This window comes from Phalacrocorax aristotelis, chromosome 1, assembly GCF_949628215.1.
Source record: "Phalacrocorax aristotelis chromosome 1, bGulAri2.1, whole genome shotgun sequence".
Taxonomy (NCBI): Eukaryota; Metazoa; Chordata; class Aves; order Suliformes; family Phalacrocoracidae; genus Phalacrocorax; species Phalacrocorax aristotelis.
This window is the reverse complement of record NC_134276.1, coordinates 158,184,202-158,209,530: the sequence shown is the minus strand read 5'-3', so window position 1 is coordinate 158,209,530 and position 25,329 is coordinate 158,184,202.

Here is a 25,329-nt window from a genome sequence, read left to right as displayed (position 1 = left end):
TGCTGAGGTTCAACATCCCTAGGACACAGTTAACAGTTAACTGTCCCCTCCTTAACTTTATTCTTCTCTACATTTTTTTGAGGAATAAAATTCTTCTTTTTCCCCCTAAATCAATGAGACATCTTTAAAAACCTGGGTTTAGAAATTCCAGCATGAAATCTTGTGCAACAATCAGGGAAGGGTGGAGATATAAATATCATAAAGTACAAATTCATCACTGAATCTGGAGCACATCCACAAATTTAAAGGCCGATGGGACACCCAGAGTAGAGATAAACACAGATGGACAACAACATTGCCAGAGAGAAGAATTAGACAGGACCCACGAGTGACGTTAAGGAATGGTCAGACAAAGGCAGTGCATTTTACTCCCACAAACATCCTTGTGTCCCACCTCTTCCAGTAAGACGAGGCAAGAAATTTCTTACCCCCCACTAAGAATTCTTGCAGCAGAGACCTTTTAAGGGTGCAGTCAGTATGTCCTGCCCGGGTCTGTGCTTCTGGCATGTCCCTCTCTAGAAAACTGACCACTTCATAACCTTCCTGTGCTCTTTCCACTTGCTGTGTTGTCACTCAGCTATGGGCAATGCCAAAACTTCCCCTCTGAACTGTGTCCTAATTCCCATGACTACCCTGGTCTGCTATGTGTCCTCTTCTAAAAAAATTCGGCTCCTTGGACCACATGTGCATGAGCTTGCTCTTTGGAATAAATTCTTTCACTGCATGCAAAAATTCAGTTCTTCCTCTAAGGAAAAGGTTTCTGGTGGTGACTCTACCTGGATAGCAACATTCAAGAATTTTAGAAAAAAAAAAAAGGAGCATGATATTTTTCCCTCTTCTTCCTTGCTTCTCCCTGGGGGTTTTGAGCTCTCTGGGTTCTTCAAAATGTAAAATAAAAGCTCTAAATTCTGAGACAGCTCATTCCTTCCAAATTTCTCTTGCTTGTTCTCAATATCTGTCTAGTCAGACAACTACTACCAGCATACCTACCACAGGCGTTCACTGCCCTATTAGTAGGGAATGATGCCTCCCACAGTCAATACCTAACACAGCAGCAATTCACTAGCTGATGTTCTGCAAAGTTTAAAATTTTGAATTGGCTTAAGCAATTCCCACTCCCATCTCTGTATGTAGCAGGCACTTCCAATGAATGTAGTAACCTAAACAGCACCCTGTATGAGTCACAGAAAAAATTTCAGCAGAAGGTTTTTGACATTGCAACACACTTCCCTATATTTAGTCACAAGGAATGATGTCTCAGAAGTTAAAAGAACTCATGCAAGTTTGAAAATGAAACCTCTAGGATGATTTTTCAAATTCTGCTTGACTTATCTGGGAAAAGCAGCCAGCGCTCCTCTTCCAAGAAGATCAGCCATAAGCAAGTGGTGAGCTTAACACATCAGTCAGCTCATACACTTTAGATATTCACACTTAAGAGCTATTTGTTACTCTGAGCCAAGTCAGGCTTGTTGCTGGAGTCCCCAACATTAGCTATTATCTTTTCTTTAGAGTTTTTCACTTTCTGGGGACTTTTTTAATGCACTGTAGTTGCAGATGGAATCAAATGTTGCAGCTGCTGTTTCCTATTCATTTCTGGGCGTGGTTGATCCACACTGCCCCTGTGTGCTGAGATTGCTCTGGTGGCTGCATCCCGAAGGCCTGATTCCCATTTAAACTGGGGCCTGATTCCCTTTTATGCTCCTATAAAACAGGAATGGAAAAGGCCTTAGTAGAAAGAACTGGGCCTTAAATAAACTGAAAACACCTATTTGTCAGGTAGCTCATCCAAGACGTTACAGCCATTTATAAAAACTTGCTATTTTTCTACAGTCACCCAGGAATGTTGTTAATAGGTCTCCACCATGGTGCCAAAAGACACTTTTTGAAGGGATTTAATGCCCAGTTCATTGCAAATCTGATCTTTGTTTTTGCCCATTCCCCAGCCAGCAGCTACGAACAAAACAGACTTTGAAGCCTACAACATTATTAATCTGATACTTATTACAGTAAGAGAGAGAGAAAGAAAAAAATCCCTTCTCCTAGCACTACTAACTCAGTGTAATGGCCCAAGAATGACAAGCTAAACATTACTCCAAAATTATCAGGCTTCATTTCTCATGACGGATAGCAAGCAGCAGATTGTACTTTATCTTTTTAAGCTGACCTGACTGCAAACAAGGAATGCGCAGAATGCCAAGGCCCTCTGTTCCCTCTGTGCAGCCTCCTCCAGCAGAAACTGTGTATCATGATGCAATATTTAGCACTTTGTTCTTATGGTGCTTAGGACAAAGACATATTCAGAGCAAGCTGGCTCCCTGGAAAAAAAAAATAAAAAATCTGAAGCCGTTTCCCTTTGCAGAGCTGTGGAGCGTACGCCTGTGTTGATTCTGGAGGAGAACGCGGGGCTTGGTTAGGGAGAAGCACTTCAAAAAAATATATCATCAACATATCTCTTGAGCTGAGCTTTGATCAGCTTCTTTTACTGTCTGGCAAAACAGTTGGTAACCACTAAAACATTTGGAATGATGTCATGTGGTACAATGAGGATCAGCCCCGAGTATAAGATGGTCAAATGCCTTTACAGTGAAGACACTCCTCTCTCTGTCAAAGGCATATCAGGTTAATGACAAGCCCACACCTTATGGGTGCCTAAAGACCTTACAAGTGGTCAAAATCACCAGGGATAAAAGGTTATCTTAATTTCTGTCTAACAACTTTCAATTATCATCATGCTCATAGTTGCATGATGATAAATTGTCAGATTTTTTACTGTTTTATTTTTTTCCATTTATTTCCCTCCTGACAGAAATTCTGCCTAAATAAAATGCATTTCCTAGATTTTTCCTTAATTCTTGCCAGTCTGATACTTCAGTTCCTAGAGAAGGAAAACAAGCAGCAACCTGAGTTTAACACTGAAATATTTGAGGGATGGGACGGGACAGGACGGGATGGGATGGGGGAGCAGGTGTCCATCTATAAATTATAGCTAGGCCAGTTTTGAAAACTAAGGACTGGAGTAGAGCTCAATTAGAATTAAAACTAATTTAGTTGCTGAAAGGCTTGGAAAGTGAGGTTTATATTTTTAAGGAATGTTTGTGTCAGTTGCTAGTCTCTGTAAAAGTTGTAGTATATCAATCAGAGGAAGTTCAGCACCAGTGCAAATATTCAAAAGGCATAGAAATATATATCTAAGGCAAGTAAATAGAAATGCATTGTTTTGTTAAATATTGATAAATTATCACTTTAGGGGAAAAAAAAAACCCACAACTTGATTCAGCTCTCCTTTATTTGTGTATCATTCCTTTAATAAGTCTTTCTCTACATCATAAACTTAGCCAGAGTATATTGGAAAACATCAGCTGCAAATGAGACTGAGACTGCAGCAAAACCATCCATCCCAGGGAGCACAGGAGAAACCATTCTAGGAGCACAATGTCTTTATTCTGAAGTTGCATCAATCCCAGGCTGGTCCCATCAATCTCAGTACGTAAGGGAGGTATTGCTGGAGTCATGACTCTCTGTGGCTGTATCTCAAGTAGTGGTGAGCATGCACTACACGCTGCCCAAAGTCCCAGGTCCCGAAGCACCTAAACTGAGGACTCAAGTGCATTGAGGAGGGGTACCACACTTTTAAAACCCACAAGCCTAGGCTACACAATCAGCACAACTTGTGCCAAATGCCTCACTTTTCCTCAGTAGGCAAGGACCAAAGCTTTGCTGTCCCCCATTTGGGTTCATCTCCTTTGTCTTGTGGTCTCCTCTTCTTTTGCCGAGGGTGTATGGGGGCACCCACCACGCCGCCAGATCTCTCTTAGGAAGCTGGGAGAAACATAGCAGCCTGCTGCAGATATAGAAAGGTGCAAACTGCTTTTGTAGCCCATTGATTTGAAGCTGTGGTGGCTTTTATTCTCCTTCCTATCTTACCTAACCAGCAAGACAGACTTGCCCCTAGTTGCATTAATTGTTCTAAAGAAGAGGATAAATGAGTTCATGTAACAGCCAAATACTGTAATCCTGCATTACTGGTATTTCTCAGCAGGACACAGGGTAAAGCTCCTATCACTTACCAAGGCTGTCATCATGTCCATCAAAATATGCAAACATCCACATGGCTATTTGTCTCCTGCCGTGCCCTGGAGTATTTTCTCCTGCTTCAAAGGGAGAGTACAGGGACAGGGTTGCAGCATGCAAGCTCCAAGTTGGAAAACTTGCCCATCATCCCACACTTCCAACTGTCTTCAGTGCTTCTTAGGGGCTAAGTCCCTCTTGTACAAGCAAAGTACACATATTTTCTTAATACATACATTTAAAAAATATGCAAAATTTATTCACCTATTTTGTATAACACTGAATCTCTTTGTGTTGCAGAAAGTGCTTAATGAGACAAAGCAGAAATACGTGGTAGAAAATGGCACTGCAGTCTGTGCTCTGTTTGTCCGTAATGTTTGGTTATTACAAGAATCCTTGGGGTTATATTTTTCCTGTGCTGGACTGATAGATTGTGTTTTAATCTTTAGTAAGACCATTTGTTTAGATCCCATTTGGAAGGCTGTGGAGAAAATGCTCTTTTCATAAAAACAATCAAATTCTTCTGTAAATATCTGCTGTCATATTTATCCTTTTGGAATTAAATTCAATTTTTTTATTAAACTTGCTACCAGAGGAAGCAATAGTTGCAAAAACTGTTTAAATAGGTACCATTTGTGAATATAAACAGTTTCAGATTTTTTTGTCTGAAGGCTTAAGTGGTTTCATAATTTCTGGTGCTGTTTTGTGAATGTTTTTATACAGCAATAGACCAAAGCATGCTGAAACTACACATAAGCAGTGGAGAAGGGGGAGGAGGACAGTTGTTTTAAAAAGGGCTGGAGATCAGAATGGGAGGCTGTGAACACAAATGAAGTACATGTATGTGAGTTGCAAAAGGAGGAGGGAGTCACTCTCCACATTTGGAAATGTTAACAAATATCCGGCTGTCCTGTGATCTCACAGTCCAAAGCTGTAAATCCAGGGGGGGAAAAGATCAGTAGATGACAGTTTGGATCAGGATATGAGCCTTCAATGAATATGACAAGGTAGTTGTCTTTACTACAGGCTAGTGGTTGTTCATCAGGCACCCTATCGTAGATACCTTCAGCTTTTTACTGCTACTTAATGTCTACTTACAGAGGCCCTTAAATATAAATCAGTTTAAGATAAATCACTCACAAAAGAAAAAAAAGGCAAAGAAAGAAGCAGAAACATAAGGAAGAGAGCAAAATGAGAGAAAACCTGTTTCTAAGTAATGGATTAGACTCTACCGTAATGCACACCACTCCGCTCCTTACCATTGCGTTCAGTGCATTCTGCTGAGCTGCATCCCTCCCCGGCTGCTGCAGCCACAACACCGCCTCTGTCTTTCATATCTCCCCCTGCCTCTGGGAGGCTTTGCGTCAGCGACACAAAGCAAGGGAGCGAGGGGTAAAATAACCCGCCTTTCCAATTCCATACAGACCCTGCGGCCGAGGGCGGTAGCTGTGGGCACAGCCTGATCTCCGGTCACCTCTCTGCCCGTGGCGCTCTCGTTGGCACAGAGGGGTGGTCACCTGCACACCAAGCTGTGGGGTGCCATGGCCCTTCTGTAATGCGTCCTGGCACCAAGGGTGATTTCGTCTTAAAGATTTTGGGGCTCACAGGCCTCAGCATTAAAATGTCTAAATTATCCCTTCAATCTAGATGAAAGAAAAGAAACAAATGACCTCACTGAGGTTCCAATAAGTTTGTGAAACTTTCCTCCAGCACTGTTTTGGGGTACCTCTGCTCTCAGCAAGTGTCCTGGTAACCCTGTGCAAACGCATGCAGGTAAACACCCCTGCTTTGCACGGCTTGTCTGACCCAGGTTGGCAAGAGGCACCCACCACACCCATTGCTTTGAAAACATGTCTGCAATGGTATAATCGTGTCACAAGACTGGTTCCCAGGGAATTTCCAGCATTAGCTCCTCTGTCTGAAAGGCATGTCTTTGTCTTAGCTTAACTGTCCTGCCCAGCATCATCTCCCCCTCCACCAAGCCAACTCCCCTCAAGCCAACTGATGTTTGAAGAATGACTTCAGCCTCACGAGATCAGAAGCTGTGGGTAGTCACACACAGTGATGCAAAGCCTCTGAGGTAAATGATGACACAGTGAGCAGAGAAATGGGAAATCAGACCCATGTGGCTTTCCTGAGGGCTTTTTTTGTATTTGCTGCCCTGTTAAGAAGTCCCTCTCAAAAGTCACCAGGGGAAGTAAAAATGGGATCATACTACTCCACATTCATAAGCCCTGCTTTCACATAGCATTGATTCACTCCACATTTCTTCTTTTTTTTTTTTTTTTTTTTGTGGCACACAGGATAACAACTACCAATAAAACTCATGAGTTTACTGTTTCATCACTTAAGGAGCAGTGGTTGAGCCAGCTATTTACTGCTTAGCTCTATTGTTCCCAAGCTGTAGTTGATAACAATTCACAGGCAGAAGCTCTGGATGTTCATTTGTCTCCAGATTCCAACAGTTGCATATTTTATTATAATTTGTTATCTGAACAGGGCTGTTTCATCTCTCCCTGTTATTCAGCCACAGATCTGCTTCCTCTAAGCTGCTAAGTTACAGCAAACTCCTGATTCAGTCCACAGTTGCTTTGAGCTCTGAGTACCAAATGCTGTGGTTTAAAAAGATTAAAACCAGAGATTAAACCTGATTGTTGTTCCATGCATCTGCTTTAAATTGGTGGTTCTGTTTATTTTAAAGACTTCAACTGGTGCAACGAAAAAGCAAGCATCCATTCTGCAGAATTAATCTTGCTATATTTGGCTCGGCTTTAATTTACCCTTCTTTTTTAGAGCATCACTGAAATCTTGCCTTCATTGCAAAATCAACATGACTAACAATTAGCATGTGCCATTAAATTACGTGTTACCTCTACATTAAATCCTGTAAGTTATAAACAGTTGTGTTTTATCTGTGGCTGATTGGTCCAGGGTCCGACTCACTTGAGAACCACTCATCAGCTTACAATATATCCTTAGAGTGTGCGCGCAGGCAAGTGTCATTCCAGTGCTAGCAGTCCTTTCATGTCTTCCCACAGCTCTCCCTGTGTGCCCACTACTAATAGATTCATTCTCCCATGTTCTATGGGGCAAGAATCAATAGCAAGATTCAGCTGTTCCAGGATTTAGGCAGAGACAGTGAGCCCCAGAGGTGTCAGGAGCCATGCAATGAAGGAGAGGGGACACCTCACTGCCTGGCCTAGGGTGGCATTCAAGACAGGTGAGCCAGAAGGGAGAAACTCAGGTGTGGGCAACACAGATAATACTGACAGGGACCCAGGGACAGATCTTCCACTTATGTCAGTCTTACTTCTGTGTTCATACAATCCTTCCCTCATTCAGGGAAATTAGATAAGTCCTGCCACGAACCAAAGTAAAATATTAGTGTCATTTAATCTCACTTGAATGGCCTGCAAGTCTTGACCAGCCTTCAGCAGGAAGATGAATCCCAGTCACTTGGGTTTTTGGGCTCTGAAATAGTAGCTTACACCACAGCTTTTGTGCTGTGATCCATGGACCACATGAGCAGCCCATTACGGCTTCTAAAGAGTCCTTAGAAGACAGATAAGGAAAGCGAGGCTCATGTTTTTGCTATAGAGTCAAGAACTTCACCAGCAGGGATGTGTAGGTACCCACAACTCAGAAGCACAGGGACTTTGCCCCTATGCAATCTGGGTAGCCAACATACAGCCTGAAACTGCCTTTTACCATCAATCCACCGCAGAGGTCAATGTCTTGCATTTGGGTACTATGCCTGTGTGACTTTTTGAGGGGCTGTATAACATCATTCCCTCTAGGAGCAGAAGGGCATTTGAATGGGTTTGGCTGCAGAAACAGGCACTATTTCAGTAAGATTTGCATAGCTAAATCACATATAAGGCAATTTGTAGTTGCTTAAAGAAAAAGGCAGTGTAAATGATGTATTAAAAAGTCCTAGGACAAAGGTATCTGCCATTTGTATTATAAGTGGTATGATAAGTTTCATAAAGCAAAATACTAGCTTTTATTTTTAAAGTGAGTGGACAATGCAAGCTTGTGGCAAACTACAGTAGTCTGCCTGAGCCTACATAATGTATGGGGATTTGACATCCAATTCCATTCCGGGGAATTCTGGGAACAGAGGTAATGTTTCTGGTGCCAGGCCAGGTTAAATGCATCTGGCACAACAGACTGTGCAGATGCTCAGTTGGACAGATGCAGAAACTTGATGTTATCCTATTTTCAGATGCTAAACAGAGCTTATTCTGTTCTTACAAAGCAAGGACATAAGAGACATGAAGAGGAAGTCGTTTACCGCAACAAAGGCATTCATGGCTTGTAACGCCCTTCCAACTACAAGGAGCAGACAATTGTTCATCATAAATGTTAGAGAGAGAAAGCTGAAAGAAGAGACAAAGCAGTTTGCCATGAACAGGAAGAAGAAGGTTGTACATGAAATTGCACCCTCACATAGGCTGATGCACATCTGGCATAACTCCACTGTAATCAGTAGAATTAGCCTGTACTTGCACCCATCTACACAACAGCTGAATCCAACCCCAAAAATCTCCCCCTGTAATTGTGGCAAATACCACTTCACCAAAACCTCTCTTTTGTTCTCCAAAGAACACTGGGCTCCCTCCCTTTCCAAACAAATCTCTGCTTAAAAGTCGTAACAATGAAAGTTTATACCCTTTCCTTTCTTGTCTGCCACACAGTTTATTTGCCTATGGGCTTCTTAGGAGGAAAAGATTGCAAAGATGCAAACTCCAGCTATGTTGAGGAGCCTCCTACTTATGTTTCCATCTTGCTGAAGGCCATATTTATTCTGGGACTGAGTGATGGCTCTCCCTGATTTTGACCTGCTATTACTTTCAGAGAAAATGCATTAGCATAGAACTGGAATAACGGAATTGTGAGTAGGGCTCTTTAACCTGGACTTTCTAGAAGGCAGAGCAGAGGGACCTGAGGATAGATTAAGTGTAAAGAAGGCCCTAAACCACAGTGTTTTCAAGCTTCATCAGCCAAATGGTATGTACCACTGGAGGAATAAAACCACAGAACCCTGAGGTTTTTGTGAGCCTTTGTGAGCCTTTTTGTGAAAGTGGGTTTCTAGGCATGTCCGAGTGGCGACCAATGAGACTTGCTTTATATGGTTGTTCAGTCAGCTTTGGTAGATAAAACTGATATTCCTCGTTTCTCATTCGGGGGTTTCTGGCTGAGACATGCAGAATATATTATGTTAGGGAGTGCACCACCTTCAAAACAGAGAATAGAAAAACCTCAGAGAGCTTCCATCTGCCCCAGAGTCATGTGTGACCATAGCTGCATTATGGAATAGGAATAATAATATCTTCTTACTGCATCTTACCATGAACTTTGTGACTGCTGAAAAACATATGTGGGGAATGAAGGAGGTGCATCCAAAAGGGAGCAGAGACAAAGGGCAGGGAGCTAAACTGCAGCTGCTTTGTAGCAACCCTAATAAATAGACTTATCCCATTCCAAGGGAAAAAAATACATTAATCACCACCAACAATTAGATGAACAATAGTAATTTCATTTGTTTAAATGTAAAATAAAAATACATGAAGCTACGCTGATGAAAACACTTCTTTTAATCATATTCTTAGGGGCTTTTGCTGGAGAAACTCCAAAGGCACATGGGAAACTTATCTTTCACATAGTGCAGCACCTGAGGACAACACCAAAGCAAAGGAACCCTTGTATTTCCCCAGTATCCCAAATCCTCCCAGCAGCACCATATGGAAAAAGGCAGAGTTGTGAGCACTGAATCTCAACAAGGTTCCCATTGGTACAAGACATCAGCTGTAATGCTGCACTAACCTATGCAAGGCCTCAGAGAAATAAATCTCACTATTTAAACTCATACCGGTCAGAGGCGCTGTGTCCAGCAAGATGCAGTACAGTAATGTATCAGTAGGGCACTGGCCACTCCTAAGATATGTTCCTGATAAATGAGTGGCCCTTCTTGGATTAGCGTGAAAATATGGTCAAACCTATCAAAAAATAAATTATTCTTAGCTGGTTGATAAGAAAGTTGGTCTTTTCAGTCCAAGAAAGCCATGAATCAGAAGCCATGAATCAAATGACTAACCACAAGAGATAAATTGGGTATGATCTTCCCTAGCTCAGCTGTGCCAAAGAACTTCTTAGCTTAATAACACTGGTTGACACTGGCACCATCCCAGTGGTTCCCAGCGCTTCCTTATTAATGTGAATGTTTTCGACTCAGCACTTCCACGGTTTCATAAACATCGAGGTTGACATAATTTAAACTGCAAAAAGCATTTATAAGCATTAAAGCTCAATAGCAAAGCTAACCTGAGGCTTGAGCTAAGCCTTGATTTATGCACTGAAGTTTTCTGTTAGCCAGGCTATGGGACGCTTTCAGCACAAAACTGAATTTCTCATTTACTTCTTCCTCTGTAACAAAACAAGTTAAATCCCTGGAACCAAATCTTCAAGCTCCAGGTTCGAGTTGTTCAGTTGGGGTTGATTTCCAGTCATTCTACAATGGATGTAGCATAATTCACTCACTATACTGAAGGTGCATGGAGACATTTAGAATAAGGGCAGCTTTCACAGAGCAACTCTTCCAGGTCACTGCTAAAATAACTATGTCTCCAAGCAATGCCTGCTAGCAGTCCTGAATGTTTTGGGATATGAGATAGAACCAGACAAGATGGATTTCACAGTAACATCACCTTTGTCACAAAGGATCATGCACACCACATACTATGCCCAGAGCACTAAACCAGCATTTGTTCAAAAGCAATGCCAGATTTGCCCTTTCCCCTACAATAACTGCAAAGGGAAAACAGTCCTTCAAGATTAACTGTCCAGGTCACCTGTGGTGACCTCCCTACTACATGTCCCTGTGTTACAGTGAGCTCACTTTGGTGGCTGGAAATCTTTATCTAGTGCAAATTTAAACTCGAGCGAGTTGTTCTGATGAGTGAAAATGGTCCTGCAGTTAAGAAATTTGATCTTACAGCTTTTCCTTATGAATGCAACTTCTTCACTGAAGACTCAAAAAGGTCCGTTTAACTTAACTTGCCAAGTTTGACTCATCAATTTTATTACTATAACCCTTACCAGCCAAAAAAGAAAAAATGTTTCTGTGAGTAGAATATCTTCTTGACACAGATTTAAAAAGAAGTGTTCAAAAGCTATGTGTGGTACCGACAATTCAGTATAAAAAGACTGGTACAAGTTAATTTACTAGAACAGGGATAAGCAAGAAGAATGCATCTGAGAATGGTACAGAGACCCTGAGGAAGGGAAAAGGGGGGGGAAAAAAAGACAAAATCAAAATGAAAGAACTGATGTATCCCCTATTGTAGTTATTTGCTGGTGAGCATCTCCGTATGATGACAAATTTTCCAGCCCAGCACTTTCATTCTTTGCTATAGACAAGGTACAGCAGTGCTGTCGGCACTTTGAATACCTTTGAACACCTTTGGTGCTATTATTCAAAATAAAAGAGTGATAGGAAAAAGCTTACAGCCTTAATGGTTGCAGTGTGAGACCTGAAAGTGTCACCTATGGTGAAAAGTCCCAGAAGACAGTGAAACCACTGCATGCGATGGTTTGGGTTGCTTTGTGAGACCCACAAAAGGTGCCATTTCAAGTTTCTGGCAATAGGCTTTCTTTTTCCACTGTGCTAATCCAACTTTCCTGCACTGAGACCTGCAACCCTGATGTAAAAAATGCTGTAATGTTGGTGCTCACTCACCAGCACAGTCAGGGCTGCAAGACTGGTGCCTCACCTTTGGGCTGGCCTGGTGTAAACCAGTGGATCAAAGCTATGAATATACACCACAGGTCTGGCCTGGCTCATGTGTTCTGCACCCCAACCATCAGTTGAAAGGCTATGGCACCCTCAAGCTGTTTCTCTTCTACATTTTGTGCATTGTCCCCCACCATGAATCTACAGAGAGATTCCTAAAACTAGCAACTTGAAATAGAAAATACAGGTTTTTTCCCCACATCTGAACCAGATGCACGGTGCAAAATGGCGATACGGAAGGACCAGATTTGCTTTGTGTTACTTGAAACAACCCTCCCCGGCATATTATGATCTGTCCTTCAGCAACTGAACTGGCACAAGGCAGGGAAGATGGAGGTGGGGGAAGTGAACAGTGAACTGGGCTGAGCTAACAGGAGCTGTGCTTCCACAGCAGGACTGAAGGGGACAAATGAAAGAATATACCTCAGCTTAAGAACAAGCAACTAATCCAAAAAGTCTTCATTAAGGAGAGGAGCCTGCTGACGAATGGGAAAGGAATGCAAAATCAGGTTTTGTCAGGTTCAACTTCATCAATCTTTCTGCTGCAGGTTCTGCCTCTCAGATGTAATACACAAGGCTGGCCATGAAACAAGAATTTTGTTTCACAATTCAGAAGAAAAAAAAAGTTTTTTTTAAGTTTTCAAATCCATTTTCATTACATATCAGAACAAACCCACTGTATTTCCAAAACCTTCACATGTAAGGCCCAGAGAGGAAAGAGAAGGGGAGGCCAAGTGGCAAATAGGCTAGTGCCTCGGTGATTCCCCTCCAGAGGCAAAAGCTTGAATCCCACCTTCCAAGTGCTGTCAGACAGAAGAGGGACAGCAACTTGGACTCCCCCACCAGAAGGCCAGAGACAGCCAGGTTTTCTCCCCCTCCACTCTCCTTTAGTTAACTCTCTCTCACCCTCTGCCCCCATCTCCTTGGAGCCTCTCCACTCCATGTAAATAATTACATATGAACTGAGCTAGAGAGAATGAGAGTATGCAGTCCGGTGGTTAGGAAGTTCCCTGGAGATAAAAGGGAGCTGCAGATTCAAGTTCTTGCTCCGTCTGATTTGAAGCTGATTTCAATTAAGTATTCATTGGAAGAAAGCGAAACGGCCGGTATAGCTTGGCGGTCAGGGAAGCACTCCAAATCAGAACAAGGACTAGAACCTGGGGAGGCACTTCCCAGGGAAGCCTCCTAACCACTGGCAGATCAATCAGCTCTTGTGCATGAAGCAGGAGTGGGAGGAAGGCTGAAGCACTCAGCTGGTTCTGGGGCAGCTGCCTCTTCTGGGGGCTTCACTCCGAAAGGAAACCCGTCAGAGGGCACACTTCCAGCCGGTATGCTAGAGTCATCATGTGAACTGATGTACAAGTATGCCCATTCCACTCAGCCCCGTCTTGCAGCCCCCACACACAGACTGTCTCCCACCAGGATTTGAGGAAGCTGAGAAGCTGACATCAGGCATCTCCAGAGCAGGACTTGCACTTTCTCCTTTCCCGCAATTCCCCATCTGACCTTGGAAGGTTTTCTGCTGATATTACAGTTGAAACAGATACATTCTCTCAACAAGTTCCAGAGAAGCATCATTTCCAGGTGGAAAAGTTGGTCTTGGATTTTATGGGATGGATCCAATACTAGCAAAGAATAGCAAAATTATCAATCATAATGTGGGAAATGGAGAAGTACTTGACAAATGTTTCTGTTTCAGATTCAGAAGGAAGCAGAATGATATACTCAGGGCCTAACTTGATACTTACTATTCCACTGGCAATTAGAGATGATGTTAAACAGCAGTCATTAATAACAACATTTGTAAACCTGCAGGACTTGATTACAGTCCTGGTGAGGATTGCCAGCTTGGCTGACAGAAGTAGCTGCAAAAAGGAAAAATATTTAGATCTTTTAAGGTGTTTAACTCTCTCCCACGTAACAATCCATTAGTGTTAAATGGCTTAAAAGCTGTCTAATGAATGTATTTCTAAAAGTAATTTTAGCAGAATCACTATCACTCAGGGAGGCGTTCCATCTGGAGTTTAAGGGTGCTCTGTTCTTGGTGCCAGCTATTGTTGTCAATGACATCCATACCAAGAGTGTAGGCAGCAACAAATCCACTGGGGTAGAGGTTTGATACAATAATAAAGGGATATAAGATGATAAAAGTGATGTGGGAAACAAATTTGTTATAAGAATTAATTCCTTGTCATTTGTATTACTTGCATTTTCAGAACCAAATGCAAGTTACATGTTTTGTAACAGAGGTTTTATGTCACCCTTTAAGCTATGAACCACCAATTCAGATATAATTAACTTTGAAAAAAACTTCATGGTCGCATTAGATAATCAGCTGAACATGACCCTCCAGAGCAATTCTGATCCTTAGATAAATAAGCAGGAGAGTCTGAAAGAGTCCATGTTAAGCTCTAGTGAGAATATTGCTGAAATACCACATGCAGTTCTGGCATCCAAACTTTACAAAGTGTATTCAAAATTTGGAAAGGGTTCAGAAAAGAGCTACAAGAATGACCTGTGGTCTGGAAATCAGGCTGAGACTAAAGAAGTTTAATCTGATTTATCCCAGAGAAGTTTAAGAGGTAATATGATCACAGCTTACAGATATCCGGATGGTAGAATAACTATTGTAACTATGAGAAAGAGATTTTTAACTGTAGGTGATATATCTAGTGTAAAAGGCGTAATGAAATCCACTAGGCAGAAGGCAAAGCTGGACAAACTTCAAGTTTGGGGCATTCATTTTCTTTAAACTAGGAAGGGCATAGCAATTGAATGTGATGAACTGAATTCTCTATCCCACGCGGTCTTTAAGGAAAGGGTAAAAAGCTGTCACTTGTTATGGGCAGAAAAAATCATGAGGTGCTGCAGTGAAGTTTGTAGATGTGTCATACAGGAGGTCATACTAGAGGATGACCGTAAAGTATCCTGGGTTTAAAAATCTCTGAATGTGTGGCTATATAGTCTCATTTTTTCTCTTCTTAACAGAAGATGTTCACTGGCTTTATTACATAATTTCCTAAGTGTCAGTATTGGACAGTTTGGGTATGTGATTATGTAAGGAGAACCTTGTTAAATATCCACTGCTAAAAATAACTTTTAAGGAGCTTTAGCTCTATTATTGTAATCTAAATAAGAGTTCTTGCTGCACGCTGCAGAAGGATATCGCTTATCTTCTTGTAATAACATGGAGACTTTGGGGCTCCAGAATATTCACTTGAGTGAAATATACTGATTTTGACTTTTTCCTCCAACTAATAAGAAGTTTTATGTTTTTATTTAAACCAAAAGGAGTCTACAAGAAGTAGCACAGCAAAAAGCTGTATTTTTTAAAGATTAATATTCCTCCTGAACTCTTTATAAGGCCAACAGTCACATCAATAAGTCATCTGAGATTCAAGGGAACTCAAAGACACTGTTATTCAGTGTTCATTTCATGAGTCATGCAGGTACCATCAAGTGTTACCCTTCTATCACTGCACAGTAGGAGGAGGTCCCATTTTCTGTAGGGGATGGCTACTTAAAGGTTGAGCAGCAAGAACTTACTTAAAATGGATGTTGGTGCAAAATAACTTCCATAAAACAAACAACAAGAGAAAACTTACCTGGGCGTGGGTTTCCCTAGGAATTCTCTTCTGGTTCAGTAGTGCTCGGTTCACAAACACTTCAGCAAATCTCAAATGATTAATGGCTTTTCTTGGCTTCCAATATAGAGCAGATGAAAATCTTGCAGTTGTGGTCAAGTGTTCCTTTGGGCTTTGGGATTCGTTGAAACCAAAACACCCAAAATGTATGTAATAAAGTAGTGGGGGAAATGAGACAGTCCACTGATGAGATGTGCAAGGAGTTTCCCCCATGATTCCCCTCCCTATGGGCTAACAGTCAAAGCAGAAGCAAAGGTGTCAATGGTCTAATCCACATCTTACAGTAACATAACCCTTTGATCTCATTAGTCAAAGCCCTGACCTCACAACAGATGCCATGCCAGCACATCAGTCCTCATTTCTGGACTGGCAGTTGGACAGGACACTCTAACAGCTTGTATTTAGTGCTATAGTGGCAACCAGCTGAGTCAGCATTAGCCAGCAATCACTGTGCTCTAGTAGCCAAGAGTACCACTTACTCCTTTTTTAAGCCCTCCTAGCCCCCATACCCAGATTAGGGACAATCACAGCATCTCATATCACACTGTATGATAGCCACTCTAAATACTGACTATTAATAGCTTCACTTTTATGTAGCCTTCTGCCTTCCTTGTATATGTTATAGGTAACATATCCTTCTTCACATGACACTGAAACACAGGGGTAAGTCTTCTGCTTGCCTTTCAGATCACTTCCAAGATTAAGCACACAGATTTCAATTTGGTTTCACACATATAAACACCTTCCAGTATATTTTGGTAAGTTTAAGAGCAGCACGTTCACATGTTGTTCAGAATTTTTGCCTGGCACTTGGGTGTTTCTACTAACCCAAGGCTGTATTTGTCCACAAGCTCTGCATAGAGGCAAGGTGGACCTCAGGCTGTAAAGCAGACCCTTAAGTCTAGTGGACTAGAGCTCCACAACATCCAAGAAGCAGCATAGTCCAAGGCAAGAAGAGACTGCTCTACCACTGACTTAAAAACATTGCTCCTAAACTGACAGAAATCTGGAATTGCTACTGTGTCTTTATTATTATTTATTGCATTGCGCTGCTGAAGTCTCACACTTGGATTAGCACTTCAGCGCACTTGGCATTGTACAGTCACATACTTGTCTTAATAATTAAACTATATGATCCTCCTCTGCTCCCTCCACCTCTCAGTAATGACCCAGCTTAGCACCTGTGAAGGGCAAATTTTAGGCTGTTTTGTGAAACTCTCAAATACAGAAACATTTTCGTGAGATGTGACAATGTGAAAGTTGAAGATTATAAAAAATTCAACATGCCATAGCAATGTTACCCGGCAAATATTTTGTCACCCTTCCTTATTATCCTCTTCTGTTTCAGCATGCCACCAAGTCATACTCCCCTGTTGCTCAAAATAAAAAAAGGGAAAAGGAAAAATAGCTGTCTCTTCTTTGCAGAGCTAAGCAGGATGAAAGATTGTCTGGGCATGATAAATTTGGAGGTTGCAGAGCCAAAATAATAAAACTAGCACGTGCTTAGACAGCAATGTCTGTACAGATGTATTGCAAAGGTGGGATTCCTCCCAGTTCCCCCTCAGTGCTACATTGACTTGCAGAGCACCCAGGCCACCTGGACTGGGCTGTGCAATCTCACCCTCCCCAGTGATGGGGACCAGCAGCTGGGGAAATGTTCCCGCCGCCTGGGAAACACGCCTTCCAGCAAAGCCTGTCTGGAGAAACAGTGCCACATGCAGCACATCGCCGTGGCTCCCCTCCAGCTTGGGGCCGCCACGCAGCTGGCGTAGCCTGCAGCGGGAAGGAGGCCTGCACCACAGACGGAAGTGGGAGACGGGGTCTGAGAGCATCAGTCTTGCCCTGACAGCCTTTGACTAGACAGGTCTGGTTACAGCAGCTGAAGATCTGATCTGCAACACAGAAATCCAGTATGAACAATATAAAAATGGAAAGCATCCTGTGCTAGGGGAACATCTGTTTAGGCGGTGAAAACCCCATGGAGTGCATCATTCTGGGTGAATCAGCACAGCTGAGATGGCTGTTCAGCTGCCCGAGTGGCTGATTTAATTTTTTCCCAGATTAGCCGTGTGCCTTCACTAAGATTTATTAGCCGCCGCGCTGCACAATTCCAGGAGGCGCGGTTATCAGGAAGTACTTGGCTCCCCAGCACTGTTTCTGGGCTTCCCACTGCATAAATTACAAGGTGTGCACTGACTAGCAGATAAGCAGACCCTTCATTATGCTTTGCTGTTCTGAATTGTCATTCCTCACTGTTTTTCCTTGTCAGTACTGATAGTACTGAACAAGACCAAGACTCTTTACTAGTGTAAATTGGCATCGCCCTGTTAAAGTCGCTGATGCAACGTGGATTTGCACTCACTAAGCATCTGGCCTAGTTTCAGAACTCTCTGAATAAAGCCTGTTGGGTGTCACTAGCCTGCAGGCCTGATATTCTCTGTAATTAAGCTGACAATGTTAGCTTGGTTCATCTTAGCCCTTGCTATGCTTCTGCAGTCTCTGTAGATGGGAAGAACAAACCTTGTTCTTTGGATGCCTCCTTTGATGTAACAGAATCATGGCCAATTGACACAAGATGAGTATTAAGAGATTTATCAAGCTTATGAAAATGAATCCAGGAGGTAGAGAAGACCCAGTCCCCATGGCCTTGAGACTAGTTCTGGAGGTCTGTATTGCATCTGCAGCTCTCCTGAGGCTATGCTGTCCCAGGGCTGCCTAGACAGAGCCAAAAATCACAGTCCTATTTTCTTCTCTGTCTGGGCAAGGCACTGATTCCCAAATTGATTTCCCTTCTGATACAAGGCCAACATTGTGCCAGGCCCACATATAGGTCAGCTGGCCAGTATTGCTTTTTTTTTAATGCATATCAAAAACTTATCAGCAAATGAAGACAGAAACGTGCTTTTAGCAAATACTTCAGAAAAAAAAATCTGTTTTGTGACACTTCAGGTTGTCCTTTTTGACTAAAAATGACAGTTTTCAGTTTATTCCTGAGCCAAAAAAATATTAAAACTTTCATATATAGTAGACACTTCCGGGGTACTGAAATATTGCATGAACTCAAATTCTTTGTCAAAGTCGAAAGTTACGAAGCAAAATGCTGATAGGCTCCATCTGGATAAACCTTGAAAAAGAAATCTTCTGTGCCATTGCTTTCTTGCACATTCCTAAGCAGTAGCCATTTTATGAGCATGGATATAGAACTCAGATGTAAGCCAGGATTCAAAGAAGGCATGAATCTAGACTAGCTCTGAAATTTGCTATAAATCCCAAAACTTTGAAAGAGACAAATGCCTACCAAATTTTGAAAAAACAGTTTTCTCCTTCTGGCCTAACCTCTAGTTATAACCACAGCTTTGCTGAGAGCAGACTACAAAAAAAGATGTTCCTCATCTTCTTCAGAAAATATCAGTTTCCAATTCTTTAATCAATTAATTCCAATTACCAACCAGTATATAGGTGACCTGAGACATAAGAGACATAGAAAACTGCTGCTCTTGAAGAGATTGATCTTTGATTTAATGATACTACAAATGGTTGCTTGTACAACACCCTGTCTACCAGTATTTGAATATTTGCTCCAGTATAAAGAATAAACTGGTGCTTAAGTAAATTCTGGAAATTCAGGCAACTACAGCCTCAATAAATTTTGAAATCAGAACCATAATTTTGCTGAGAGTATTTTATAAATGTCTCTTTGCTTCATGGAACCAGATTCTAGTTCCTCGTTATGCTCTATGAAATCATGTTTACAGCACTCAGCTGAGATCCCCGTTTTCTTATCTTCTACTTGTTCCTAACCACCCAGCTGAGCATCAAGTATTCTGTTACAAACACCCTACAGATGCAGGGTAAGCAGTTTGGTTGGAAAATACTGGTATTTGAAAACATATGTTGCTTTTATAGCCTTGCTACTGGGATAGACAGCAAAACCCCAAAACCTAAACATCTCCAAATTCTCCAGAACAGACAGAAAAGGGAACAATGTGTTTTTTAACAGCCAGAGGGTGACCAAGGAATCAGTGAATGAAAAAGGACTTTTTCTCTCCGTACCCCACAGAAGCACCACTTGGCACAAAGCAGCATGATTTAGTTGCCGGTGCATGAAAGCACATCAGAGGGCAGACCCACCAACCAACACTAAGAGACAGTCTCTTCTGCTGCTGTCCCTTCTCTCTGAAGCTCAGAGGGAGCTGTAACTTGAGTGAGTGACATCCTTTTGCACAAATATGCATCATTCAGCTGACCCTAATCTTGATGTTCTCTTTCAAGCAGAACTCGGTTCTTGGCAGTTTTATCTGAGTTAGTGCTAAACAAATGATAAGTAGAAATGGAATAAAAACATCAGGTTGTCAGCTCATAACAATAAGTTGCTGAGCCTTGGCATACAATAAAGTTCAAATTAATGGAAAATGATAAAAAGCCCACAGGACAGTCATCTATCAAGCTGACACACAGCATTACAAAGTATAGTTTACCTAATCTATACTGCCTAACATGGCTTGAGTAATGTGACTTCTCAGCCTAAGGGACGATCTTCAGGCCCTTATATCACCTCCTTCCTAGCGCTTTGCTCTGCTGTTCCTGAGAGCAACACGTTGAAGATGAATACTTGCTTGCATCACTACCTTAGGGTCAGCACCTTAAGCCCAGAAATGAAGTAAAGATTACCACAGTGTTTATTTTCATCTCACTGTAAGGATCTTATCTTCCCAAAGTTTTGCATTACTGCTCAGCATGGCAGGGCAGGATGTAACAAGTAACTCTTACAACAGTGTAAATGTGTTACTGTCATGCTATTAAATTGTCATGTTATTGTGCCATATTTCTAAAATAAAAACCGATTGGTTACAAATCACAAAACCAATAGAAGATACTTGCTATTAGATCACTGTGGGGAGAAAGGAATTACTCTCAGAACCGTGTATTTTCAAAGAGAGTTCCTGCAAAGAAATAACTTTAAACTAAACTTTATTAAATTTAGTGTTTGAATACTTTTCCCCTTGGTAGAGACCTTTCATCCATTAACGCTGGAAAACAGCCCTTTGTGGGATTCATTCCAAATCAAATTTAGGAGAGAAGCAGGGATAGTGTGTTCACAGACACATATGTGCAATTAAACGAGTACATGCTCTCATAACAAAGAGCCAACTCAATTACCTCCCAAGTATAAAGCTTACAGAGAGGCAGATGTGATCTTTATTCCAGAAGGTTTACCGAGCAAACATGAGAGAAAGAATGTGGAAGAAATTTATGTGAAAGCAAATACTTCATACCTTATAAAATCCCCATTGGCTGATTACAAAGATCTCTTGGAAATGCCAATTAGTCAGGTGTCTCTTTGTCCTTTTTAATTCTCCTACCCTTATTAAATCAATGTCTCAGACAACTTAATGGCTCCCCAAAGTCTAGGTCAAACAGAGAGGCAAGAGGAGGTGGAATGAAAGGCTGTGCTTAATTTTTTGCCATGATCTAACTGTGGGTGAGGAGAGAAGGAATAATTTAGCTTGATTAAATAACTAAATATACAGTGCCTTGAAAGGAAAATTGGCCTTCACTCACAGAACTATCAAGACAATCCCTGACCAAAAACCATTACCGCTGCTTGTTGCAATGTTGTGACAAATTCTTTTCAGAGGCATTGAATTTGTTTTCTGCCCTGCACATTGGGACTTTTATATCCTCTCCGACAGCACCCTGTGAAGAAAAACCTCAAGACTGAGTCAGATCCCTGACTGCACCCAAAGCACCCTCCACCTTCATGGGCGAAACAAGACTCTGCTGCCCACAAGTTGCTGTTTGCATCAGCCCTTTCCAGCAGGTGCATGAAGTCTGGTCGTGGCATATGAGGGAGAGTAGTCACCATAGACTTTTGTCAGGTTTAGGGATACTTTGAAATTTGACTACTGTGGAATACCATACATTACAGGGAAAATTGTATTGATGGATCAAAACTGTTCTGACTGAGGACGGTAGAAATGAGGAGTATCAATCTTACCTACAGGAAAGTTTTGAAGGACAGAGACTGAGTTAAAATAAGCCGATACAGTTCCACCGACCTTGGGAGAGGTACTACCTGTTCACATTCTCCCTTTTAAAATGATAGTGTTGGGTCCAGCTAAGAATTGAACTATCTGTTGAATGTGCTGTGTTCATCCAACTTGATTAGATAGGACTTTAGAGCAACAAATCTTCTAAATTAAACACTTCAGTTTGGTGTCTAAAGAGGGGATGAGATGAATTTTAACCTAATCATACTAAATCCTCATTTCCCATTGCCTCAAGACTGCTTATATTCTTGCTAAGAAAGCAGATCTTCCCTAACTTAAAGATCAGGCTCTTAGGGAAGACTATCTAAAAAAAAAAAAAGAAGTGTAAATATGTAAAAATAAGCCCATGCATTTCTGGGAACATAGATTAGATTTAACTGCTTCTCAGTAATATCCATGTGATATGAAAGTGTTTACAGGTCCCAGGGAGAACAAGAAGTGGGAGTATGCTAATTAATTAACTTTTATCTTAACACTTGCTGTTGACTAAAAGCAGAGAGGGAAAGCAGAGGCTGTATGGTGGTAAAACAGCAGTGAACAGGACAGAGAGAGGCAAAAAATACACAAAACCTTTCCCTTGATTTTGGAGATCAGCCAGTAGCTGAACCAGAGCACTGGCAGGGCAAGGTACATGGGAAGCAACCAAGGTACGTCAGAAGTAGGAATTATAACTGCACATGTCTTTGCCTGGACAACACAAGGAATAGCATCACTAGACAGAAGAGTGAGATCAGGGCTGCAATCAAAGTGGGCAACCTTTCCTATTTTGAGAACGTTATTTTCATAATGCTCCTGCAGTGCAAATGATTAGAGTCATCTTCAGTCTGAAAATGAATAAAATAAGATCCAAAGTGATCCAGGTAGGGTTTTGAGAGGCTAACTAAGTGTGGTTTCATTTCCAATTTATCTGAAACAGGTCTTCCTTCTCCCCAGCTGCTTCACTTTCACAATGTAATAGTTGAGGAGAAAAATTACTATATTAGGTTGACTTCAATGGTTTGTCCAGCAATAATTTGGATGGCTAATTTCTCATATTACTGAAGTGAAAAATTAGGACTTAATATTAAATTGAAAAATCCAGATATTTCACTTAGAGAATGGTAGCATGAATGCAACTGTTTGACTAGAAATCGGTTTCATGGATCTATGCACTTACCTAAACAGAGTAGCTTGTAATGCAAACCCCAGTTTTTCATTGAGAACATTAAAATAAATGAGGAATTTCTACCCTGTTTAAGCAAGCAATTATGTTTTGTAAAAAAGGAAGTGCCAAAAAATAACTCTTGCTGCCATTTTCATCTCCATGCCTTTAGTCTGACTTGCACATTCTCTGTAAAGCAGTATAGCAAATGAACTTGATCAACAGTTTTCAATATACATTGATGGACATGGCCAGTTCATGTTTACTGTAATTTCTATGACCTCTAGCACTACATTTGATCTGTACATCTCCTAATATTTCACTTGCTGATGACATGGACCAAGCAAGGTAAAACAGACCTCTTCTGTCACTGAGAAACCATTAAAAGGGTTTTTATTCCTCATTTGGCCAGACCAATTAATATTTAAGGTCTCACGAGAGAACAACTGTTACTTCTTTGCTAACATTTTTGGCTATCAGAACTTGAACGTATGTGGCATAATGGAAATGATAGTAATGTCAGTGCTTAGGGAGTTTCAGCTGCCAAAATAAAACCCTACACCTGCACAATCATAAGAAAGAGAGTCTGCACACCTTGGGGGGATCCATCTCTGTGGCAGAGTTTCCTGGATCAGGGCCATTGCTTATTTTATACCCATGGACTGAAAATTCCTGAATTCTTCTGCTTTGCCTTCTACGAGTTACAGCAGCGGATGAGTCATTTTACCTCATACCTAACATGTCATTTCCCATCATCTATTGAGTACGCAACCACAAGAAGATGAAGAAAAATACACAGCTATTTCTTATCTCACAACTGTGTTTATTTTGAGCTAATCAGTCATACTGACATCTGTTTGGCCCTAATCCTGATTTTGTTAATAAGCCATTTGTGTAAATCTGTTCTGCGCACGACCATGCCTTACTGCACTCCTGAAGACTGATGAATGCATTTTGGAAGCCAGTAATGCTTTAGGATAAGCCCATCTTGGAACTCCAGTAATTTTCCAATAGATGTTGTCCATGAATGAGCTCATGAACATCCAGTATGAAGACCAACTTTATCTCTGGGGTCAAAGTCATCCAGTGGGCAAGCTTCCAAATAGGAAAACAAAGCAACCTCCTTCCTCCTCAAGATCTTTCCCCAATCTCTGCTGCTGCTTAAAAAAAAAGGTCCACTCTTTGATGTGAGCCCTTGGAAATACTGTGGTTATTTAATTATTCTGTTTCTTGTCTCCTGGTAATTCTCCTAGATCTTTGCTACAACATTGATTCATCTTTCTGAAGGCCAGAGCAGACCAGACTGATCATCTGGTCTGGCCTCTTGCAAAACATGCACCACAACATTTCACCCTCTGATCTCTGAATCAAGCCTTGTACCTTGTGGGAGATCCAGGGTATCTTGATTTTGTCTCCAAGTGCCGGAGAATATACCACATCCTTGGTTAGCCATTCCAGACATATGTTGCCTTTATGGTTTTTGAGTTTCATTTCCAGTTTGGATTTTTCTGATTTTTCACCTTCCAAGTTTTATGTCCTGCTGTGTTCAAGGCGCAATGAGTACTCTTTGGTATTCTATCCTTCATCCCCATGCAAGGACTTCAGGGGCCCTCTCTGTCTCCTACTCAGATAAACCCACCACCTGGAGCTGCTCAGGTCTCCAGCTGTCAGGAGTGGATTTAACACCAAACTCGCTCTGGTAATTCCTCTCTGACATCTCTGCAGGTTCTCAGCATTTGGTCTGAGGTAGGAGAGCAGCGCAGGAGACAGCAGAACTGGGCAGGGTGGGACACGTCTCCTCCTGAGCAGTACTTCTTCCTGGACACAGCCCAGCCGTGGCTCCCTGCCCTACCCCCACTGCCACCTCATGCTACTGCTGCTCACTCACCCAGCTGATGGCATTTTGTCACCACTTCCCAGGATACACTACTTCCTCACCCAGTCTGCAGTGTTTATTCCTTGTCTGCCTAATCTCTCATTCCTCATGCTAAAAAGCGTGGGTTTTGCACCAATTGACTTCCTGAATAGCTCTGGTTATGTCACTCAGGGTATGCCTTTGGCTATTTATTTCCTCAGGAAATGCCACATCACCTGGAAACTTTGTATTTTCCCTGTTACAAAATAAAGGTTACGGTAATGAATTTCTTACTTCTGTCAACTTCCGTATGTCCTTGAGAGGCTCCAGCTGCAAAACTGAGTCCAAAGAGACTCCCCAAAAAGTGTATTGACCAGCTCCACAGGCTCCCACAGCCATTGGGATGTGACTATCAGAGACACGTTTCACAGGAGAGGCACAGGAATAGCTGTGCCAAACCTATAGCACTTAAAGAGTGACTATATTCACATCTAGACATTTACTTTTCTTTCTTCCTGCAGTGTGGCATAACCTGAATTTGTAGCAGGCTACTGTGAATGCACAGATAAGCATGTCCATGAAAAGTGGGAGCACTAAAGTCTGGTTTTCTGCCATCCTGCCTGCCTGTGGACCCACAGCAATCCCACGAAACGTCAAAGGAATTTGGCTTGTCCTGCAGCCTCTCCTCCATCTGAGGCGCTGGTGGAGTCTCTTGCTCCAAGCCAGATGCCTGCTTTCCAGAAACTCCCAGGACCTTAGCAATGCTGAGGTCTTTATTC